This window comes from Aotus nancymaae, unplaced genomic scaffold (assembly GCF_030222135.1).
Source record: "Aotus nancymaae isolate 86718 unplaced genomic scaffold, 86718_ANA_hifiasm-v0.15.2.pri h1tg000008l, whole genome shotgun sequence".
Classification (NCBI taxonomy): Eukaryota; Metazoa; Chordata; class Mammalia; order Primates; family Aotidae; genus Aotus; species Aotus nancymaae.
The window spans coordinates 38,218,632-38,227,863 of record NW_026988419.1 but is presented as its reverse complement, the minus strand read 5'-3'; the positions used below and the strand labels follow the sequence as shown (position 1 = coordinate 38,227,863).

Here is a 9,232-nt window from a genome sequence, read left to right as displayed (position 1 = left end):
TGTATTCGTGAACATTTAAATTGTTTCCATTTTGTAAGTAATGATTGTTTCATTAAAATAAATTCCTAAGATTTAAAATGCTTATTATTATAATATGCACATTTTTAAGATATATATATAACCAAGCTGAGTTATTCAGAGAAACAATATAGAGCTCTGATTTCCCTGAATCCTAGACAACACTGGACAGTACATAATTCTATCTTTAATATTATAGTCAATATAATCAATGCCTAATACTTTTTACATGCAAAAACAATATATTTTTGTCAAGATTTAAGCATTCTGATCTATTACAAATATTGCTTTTGCCACTGTATTATTTATGTTTCCTTATATAGAATTACTGTGCAAATTTTGTATTTTTAATCATATTTTATATTAAATTACACATTTAGATATCTAAATAATATAATTATTTTATGTATATAGGTAAATGTTTGATTGTGCTTCTATTGTGTCTAACTGGAATACATGTATTTCAAAATAAATTAAAAGAAAGGAAAATGGTTTTCTGGTGTGAGAAAAGTATAGCATCAATTTGTTATACCAGGTATGCATCAATAATGCAACTTTAATCAACATCATGTGCTTCTTTAATTTTCAAATATTTATTGCACACTTATAAAGTCAGATACTTTGCTAGCAATACCAAAAACAGGCACAGTGTCTTCCTAAAGACAAAGAACAAAATTGGAAAAGGAAAGAAAACATTACTCAAATAAGCAGATCAATGAAAAGTAAAATGGTATTTTTGACAGATGCTACAAGTTTATACACAATCCTATGAAGATTTATAAAATGGGTATTTAACCTAGAAATTATTTCCTTTTCATTTATAAGAAACTACTATAATTTATTCTTTACCTGAAACTAAAACCTAGCCAAACCTCAAACATTTGTTTCCCATAGCAACCATCTATGTTAAAGAGTAGACAAAGTAAGGGAAAAGCTTATGCAACAAAACTATTATCTTTAACTCTTAGGGGAACTTAAAAGCTATCAGGTATAAATTCACTAGTGTAAATATAACGTCAATTTTAAAGATGATGAAAGTATCTTAAATGTAATAAGCAGATAATAAAACTTGTTAATTAGAGTTAAATTTCTAAAATAGCCATGGTACTTTAAATATTTAAATAAAAGGAGACTAAAGAACTAAAATGATAAATGCATCCTTTTAAGCCTTTTTCTCCCATGTTACTCTTAAACTTGCTAACATGAATCAGATCTCCTTATCAACCAAAACATCATAATTTAGAGCTTTTTGTGTGTTTATTTACCTTTTCCTACTTATACTAGAATTTTAAAAGTTAAGTTGCTGTTTCCTGTTTCTCGTTCAAATTCCATTCCAGGATGGCAGGCAGTTGCTCCACTCTCCTCAGTCATTCACCATCCAGGTGACTTTTATCACGTTCCTCTTCCATCCCCTGGTTATGGTTCTTATCTGCATTGTCAAAGCTGGGCTTCAGGTATGTCCATGCCCAGCTCACAAGAAGGCAAGTGTAGTTGTGTACCTCTAGGGCTTTAAAACACAGACCCCAAAGTAACATAGGTTATTTCTGCTCCAGTTACACTGAAAATAACTTAGTCACGTAACCATATTGCAGGAAGGAGAGAGAGCTGGGAAACAGTCTCCAGCTGGTGGGCAAATGCCTAACTATAACTTTGTTTCTTTAAAAAAAGAAGAGAAACAAATATAGGTGCACATTTAGCAGTTTCTCCCATGAAGCTCCAATTACTAAATGTAATTAGCTTAAAATATTTATCTATCATCAGATAGATGACCTTTTAAAAGAAAAAGAACAACACCACAATTTGCCCTTACCATCTTATTTTTGTCACCTACCATGTTAATTCATTTTATAAATATTCATTGAGGAATATATATTGGTACAGTAGTAGGTGTGTAGGATATAAAGAATTATATGTTAGAGTTCTAGACTTCCAGAAGTTTGCCATCTATTTGAAACTGATATGTGCCAATTGTAGTGGCAGGTGATTTAACAAGTTTGCCATTGAACGAGTTTAAAATATATCACTCTAGCATATTAAGTATTTAAATTAAAGGCACTTAAAAAAGCAAGTGCAAAAAGATCAATCTGACCTTCGTGCTGTTTCTTAAAAGCAGAAGATGAAATTCCCATGTGAAAGATGCCCTCCCAGACTAGAAAGATGCAACTTACTTACTTCAATGACAATAAATTGAAACAGAGGTTTGAATAGACATTGTGAAAAACTCTTACCTTATAAGGATCTCCACAATTTAGTTGCTTCTTCACAACTTACTACTCCATGTCCAATTCAGTGTGTAAGTAATTGAGTTTAACTTCTTTTCTAGAATTTCATTTTCTTATGAGGGCTCCCACACCATGTAAAACTTGTACTATGCTTTTCTCCTGTTAATCTATGTCATGGCATTTTAATTCCCAAACCTAGCTGAGACCCTAAGAGAATGAAGGTGGAACTTTTCCACTCCTACATTTTGTGGCACTCCAGATAGGACCCTAAAAGCCTGGGATATCCCCCTCTGTCAGAGCCTGCAAATGGGATCCTGAGAAGGCTGACAAGTCAGTAGAAGATAGGAATTCTTACCAGAATCAGCTCTCCTGGATCTCTTCTATAGTGGCCAGTTAAGAGGGAAGTAAAAAAATGTTTTTTTGTTTATTCTTTTCCAAATTTGGATTGGCAGGAGAAAAACACTTACAAGAATTGATTCTTTGAAATGTGACTCTCTTGTGAATTTGGTTCTTGGTACTCATAAATTATTGATCTACAGCCTTCCAGGAATAGTCCTTGTTTTCTTTTATCTATGTCTTGTTATGTGATTTGTCATAAGGAGGAAACACATAATAAAATGTTCCTTTCGTCTTGAGAGCTTGGCTTTGTGACCAGTGAAAATACTCTCTCTGGTTTCTAGCACCTGAGGGGTTACAAGTTATTGGGTTTGCATCAGGTGGCTTGCCAGAAGACTAGAGCCCAAAATACAAAGTGTCTTTTTGCCTGAACATGCCATCAGTCCTTGGTGCTTGTCTTAATGAAGGTACTTAGTACCTTCATTGCCTTGGTAACAACGAAGGTATTCAGTTTCTGAGGCTGTATTTAACAGAGCCTTGAGATCTTGAGGGGAACAGCATCTTTTGCACCCCTGGAGAGAAATTTCTGGCATCCATTTTTAAACCATAAAAGGCTTTTGGGTTTTCAGTCATAAAAAAGGCTTATTGGTAGCCAGGCATGGTGGCAGATGCCTGTAATCCAAGCTACTCGGGAGGCTGAGGCAGGAGAGTCACTTCAACTCGGAAGGCAGAGGTTGTGGTGAGCTGAGATTGCGCCATTGCATTCCAGCCTGGGCAACAAGATTGAAACTCAATCAGAAAAACAAAAAAGGCATATTGGGTTTGAGTCACAAAGTAGGTATACTTTTGGAGATTTGGACTTTTGCATCCAAAAGTTTTGTTGTTTTTTGGTTGGTTTTTTTTTTTCTTTTTTTAGATCACTCTCATCCTAAACAACTGTCATATTGGTACCAATGGGAAAATTTGACTTAAAAGAAAAAAATAAGCATTTATATAAATTAAGCATTTTTTTCAGAAAAATAGGAACTAACCTAAAAGTTTTTCAAGTTCACATTTTCTGGGCTAACCTTTGATAAATAAAAAAGCTAGTTTAAGTTGTTGGTTTAATTGAAACAGGCACATCTTCAAAGTTGTCAACATTAAATATAATGCAGATATACAACTTCTTCTGCCTGAATTTACTAATGAAAAAACATATGTATATTTAAGATTATAAAAGTATAAATTCAGCCTGAGAATGACATGTAAAATGAATAAATAAATTTCTTGATGTATGACAAACATATCAATAAAAAATAAGTTTTTTTTTGTTTTGTTTCTGGAGACAGTCTTGCTCTGTCACGCAGACTGGAGGGCAATGGCACAATCTCGGCTCACAGCAACCTCTGCCTCTTGGTTCAAGAGATTCTCCTGTCTCAGCCTCCTGAGTAGCTAAGACAGGCACCCACCACCACGCCCAGCTAATATTTGTATTTTTAGTAGAGACAGTGTTTCACCATGTTGACCAGGCCGGTCTGGAACTCCCGACCTCAGGTGATCCACCTACCTCAGCCTCCCAGAGTGCTGGAATTATAGGTGTGAGCCACCAGGCCAAGTCAAAAAAGGTGTTAAAAAGCCATATGTTTTGACTTTTAGGTTCCTCACTTCTGTGATTTTTAAAATACTTGCCTGATTTATCTGCAGGCTAAAATAATTTAAGATAATGACTTGCTTTGTTTAGTGTCTCACAGTTTTCAGGACCAATTTAAACATAATTATCAAAACCAAGTAAATTAATAAATATAAGTGGGATAAACATTTATAAATAGAATTTTAAAGTGACTATGTTTTATAAAATATGTCCTCTTAAAAATTCAAAATCTTTGGTAACTTAAAACCTTAAAGTTATACTCTGTTAAGTTAAATGATGAGTATTTGTTGAATCACTAAATTACCTTCAAATAAGACATAATGTTGAAACATTAATTGCTAAACATAAGTTTAATCTATATACTTTGGCTTCTTATTGCAGAAGAAAAAAACATATTTAGATCTGTTGCTAAAAATGTCCTGTGTTGTATTGAAAACTTGTGCCCTGAGGAAGTGTATATTTTTTTAAATTATAAAGTAGATCAGGCATGGTGGTTTACACCTATAATCTCAGCACTTTGGGAGGCCAAAGCAAGAGAATGGCTTCAGCCCAGGAATGTGAGATGAGCAACATAGCAACATCCCATTTCTACAAAAAAAAAAAAAAAAAAAAGAAAAGAAAAGAGGCCCCATCATGGAGCCCCAGGAGAGCAAGGGGACCGAAGTCCTGCTGCAGAGTTTCGTGCTGCGCTCCTTCCCAGGCAAGCTTAGAAGCAAAATTAAGAGACATCAGATTCTGGGCTGCTGCAGGATATTTTGCAGAAGATTGTGAAGCATCCTGTATGTGTGAAGCATCCTCTGTGCGTAATGAAGCACCCGCCGTCAGTCAAGTATGCCCAGTGCTTTCTCTCAGAGCTCAACAAGAAGCACGAGGCTGTCCACCCGGAGCCTCTGGACGAGCTGTACGAGGCGCTGGCGGATATCCTGATAGCCACTGGAGCTATCTGCTGCCCTTGGGAAACTCGGTCGCGCTCTTCGAGAGCACAGCCGTCAACTCTCACGGCACCACGGGCCTGGTCACATGGGACGCCACCCTCTACCTTGCAGAATGGGCCATCCAGAACCCGGCAGCCTTCACTCACAGGACCGTCCTAAAGCTTGGCAGTGGTGGTGCTGGCCTCACAGGCCTGGCCATCTGCAAGATGTGCCGTCCCCGCGCATACATCTTCAGCGACTGTCACAGCTGAGTCCTCGAGTAACTCCAAGGGAAAGTCCTTCTCAACGGCCTCTCCTTAGAGGCAGACGTCATTGCCAACGGAGACAGCCCCAGGGCGACAGTGGCCCAGCCGGACGGGACTCAGCTCTCTGCCTTCCAGCCAGACATTGTCATCACAGCAGGCAGTCCCCAGCCCCTGGCACCCTGTGCAGGTGGTGTCCTTGTAGCTCCATCCAGCTTCTGGCTCCAGGAAAAGACGTGCTGTGTGGCCAGGAAGCCATCGTGTCACTGGTCGGGGTCCTGCGGAGGCTGGCTGCCTGCTGCGAGCACCAGGGGGCTCCTGAGGTCTACGTGGCCTTCACCGTCCGCAACCCAGAGACGGGCCAGCTGTTCACCACCGAGCTAGGCCGGGCCGGGATCAGCTGGAAAGCGGAGCCTTCGTCACGACCAGAAACTGTTTCCCTACGAAGAGCACTTGGAGATGGCAATTCCGAAATTCATACTGTAGGCCTCACACACGCTTTCCAACATGATTGTGAGAATCAAGTCGCTATGGGCAGAATTTTTATATGGGAAAGTGGATAAAACTTACATTGGCCTGGAATGTTTGAAGAACGTTAAATTCCAAATAAGGAGCCACAAACTATACCTTCTAATAAGATATCAGCTGTCTAAGCGTGTGTGTTTCCCCTTTCTGCCAGCAGTTCTGGTTCTTAAGAAAATCACCATAGGCCGGGCTTGGTGGCTCATGCCTGTGATCCTGGCACTTGGGGCGGCAGAAGCAGGTGGATCACGGAGTCAGGAGTTCAAAACCAGCCTGACCAACATAGTGAGGCCCCCATCTCTACTAAAAATACAAAAAAAAAAAAAAATTAACCAGGTATGATGACACCTGCCGGTAATCCCAGCTACTCAGGAGGCTGAGGCAGAAGAATCGCTTGAACCAGGGAGGTTGAGGTTGCAGTGAGCTGAAATGGCGCCATTGCACTCCAGCCTGGGTGACAGAGGAGACTCTGTCTAAAAAAAAAAAAAAAAAAAAAAAAAAAAAAAAAAAAAAAAAAAACCAAGGCGGGCAGGTGGATCATGAGGTCAGGAGATCGAGACCATCCTGGTCAACATGGTGAAACCCCGTCTCTACTAAAATACAAGAAATTAGCCTGGAGTGGTGGCATGCTCCTGTAGTCCCAGCTACTCAGGAGGCTACAGCAGAAGGGTCACTTGAACTGGGAGGTGGAGGTTGATCCAGCCTGGTGACAGAACGAGACTCCGGAAAAGAAAGAAAAAGAAAGGAAGGAAGGAAGGAAGGAAGGAAGGAAGGAAGGAAGGAAGGAAGGAAGGAAGGAAAGAAAAAGAGAAGAGAAAGAAATTAAGAAATAAAGAGAGAGGAAGGAAGGAAGGAAGGAGAAAAGAAAATTAGACAAAAATCTGGCTCCAAAAAACAGCATTTTCTTTGTGCAAATATGTGTGTATCAAGTAAAAAATAAGAAACTGTATAATGTTATTTACAAATCTGTAAAAGACAGTTCACAACTGCTTACTTTCTGATTTTCTAGTTTTCACTAGAAATGGAAGTCACAAAGGTTAAAGAATTCTAGTTAATATGTGTTTAAAACTACTAGAAGCATTCGTGAAATCAACTCTATATACAAAGTGCACAAGAAAAATAAGATGTATTTTATATAATTTTCAAAAAAAACTATGACATATAAAAGATGTATTTTTGTCAAAAAAACATTTATTTTGTTTTAATTTGGAAGTTATTCAGAATGAATTGCTAAAGAATAAAAACTTAATGGAGCTAAAAAGCTGGAAAGAGAACAGATGAGAGAATCTTATATAATCAAGCTAACTACACTACATAAACTTATTAGAAGATTTTAAAAATGAGCCTTAATATCGAGTAAACTGAAGCAAAACTAGAATTTGGTCTTCTCTATTAAAAGGATAAATTTTTCTGGGATAATTGATCTATTCTTTACAAAAGATTGTAAAAGTATTTTTCTATACCTTTTAAGTAATTTTCTTAGGAAACAAAGATTTTATGACTTGTTAAAATAATTTCCTGTGTTTTGTATTGTCCTTATTTGGTCTTTAATTACTTAAGAAAACTATGTTTTCACAACATTAAAAGAGGAAAGCTATTTATTTACAACTAGTAACTTTTCTGTATTTACTTCTGAAATTTTTTGTCACTGGAATTTGTCTTAGTTCATTTTGTGCTGCTATAAAAGAATACCACAGACTGGGTTATTTATACAAAATAGAAGTTTACTTAGCTCACATTTTTGAAAGCTAAGAAGTTCAAGATCAAGGATTGAATCTGGTGAGGGCCTTTTTGCTATTTTACAACATGGTGGAAGGCATTATATGGCAAGAGAGTGTATATGAGTGACGGAAGGGGGTCAAAATCATCTTTTATAAGGATGTCACTCCCATCATAATGAACCTACTTTTGCAAAAACATTAATCTATTCATCAGGGGAGAGGCCATGTGACTTCATTACCTCTTAAAGTTCCTACCTCTCAACACTATTGTACATGAACTATGGGACACATTCAAACCGTAGCAGTATTATTTCATAATGATCCATGATTCTATTTTAATAGAGTACTTTAAACATTTTGACATTTTTTAACAAACTTTTCAAACCTAAATTCTACATTAAGTTTTTTTAACCTGAAACTAACTTTTCGGTTTGCCAGAGGGGTTTCTGAAAGATCTCAAAAGATCTGCTCTCTCTCCTTATTAAAAAAAGAGATAATAAAAAAATTAGGTTTATTTGATATGTTAAATTATACAGGAAGCATTGTCCAAAATTTGTTGTGTAACCTTCTTTGAGTTATATTTGTATAGATATGTTATTAATTAATATGTGTTCCAGAAACTATATGAAATTCCTAGAAATTGGATATGTCCTCATATAATAATATATGTCATAATTTTGGTTACTATGTCAAAATGGTGTATGCAACAGAAAATAACCAAATTTCCTTGTCAATGATAGTTTTTCATCTTAAAAGATATTTATGGAAAAGACTCCATGAAGTCCTCCTGACTACAGGTTTGTAATAACTTTAAGATCGTGCTGGCTGGGCACTGTGACTCACGCCTGTAATCCTAGCACTTTGGGAGGCCAAGGCAGGCTGATCATGAGGTCATGAGTTCGAGACCAGCCTGGCCAACATCGTGAAACCTCATCTCTACTAAAAATACAAAAAAACAGCTGGGCATAGTGGCAGGCACCTGTAATCCCATCTACTTGGGAGGCTGAGGCAGGAGAATCACTTGAACCCAGGAGGTAGAGGTTGTAGTGAGCCAAGATTGCATCACTGCACCCCAGCCCGGACAACAGAGTGAGACTCCATCTTCAAAAAAAAAAAAGAAGATTATGCCATTGGACTGGGTAAGAATGTTGAGACCTGTAATAAAGAAACTAATGGACTCATAAAATTGCTAGCCCAAGGTAATCAAAACAAGAATTCATTACATGGGACTATATAAAGTAAAGAGGATTTTTTTACTGACTTTTGTATCTATAGCTTACAGTAGTTTGGTAAAATGTAGCTTTGTAAACAGACTTGAAACATTTATCTTTTTCTCTGTACCCAATCCCTTCACAATTTAGAAACTCTTAGTGACTCTTAATTTCCCTGGCAGTTTGTTTGCGAACATGGGTTCAACAGAGAATTTGTTCTCTTTGTAACAGGATACAATTGGAAACATTGATTATATTACCATGGCTTTGACTGAAATGTCATATTTTCAGGTATGATAAGACAACTTTAAGAAACTAATTTTTACTGTAAAAGACAACTGTTCATAAAGCCCTTAGGAAAACTGGTCTGATATCTGACTTAAACAGTTCCTGGT

General features: G+C 37.2%; 1 pseudogene; it reads left to right on the top strand.

Moving 5' to 3' along the window:
* The first annotated feature begins 4,839 nt into the window (after positions 1-4,839).
* On the top strand, positions 4,840-5,869 carry LOC105718379 (protein-lysine N-methyltransferase EEF2KMT-like; annotated as a pseudogene).
* The last annotated feature ends 3,363 nt before the right edge of the window (positions 5,870-9,232 follow it).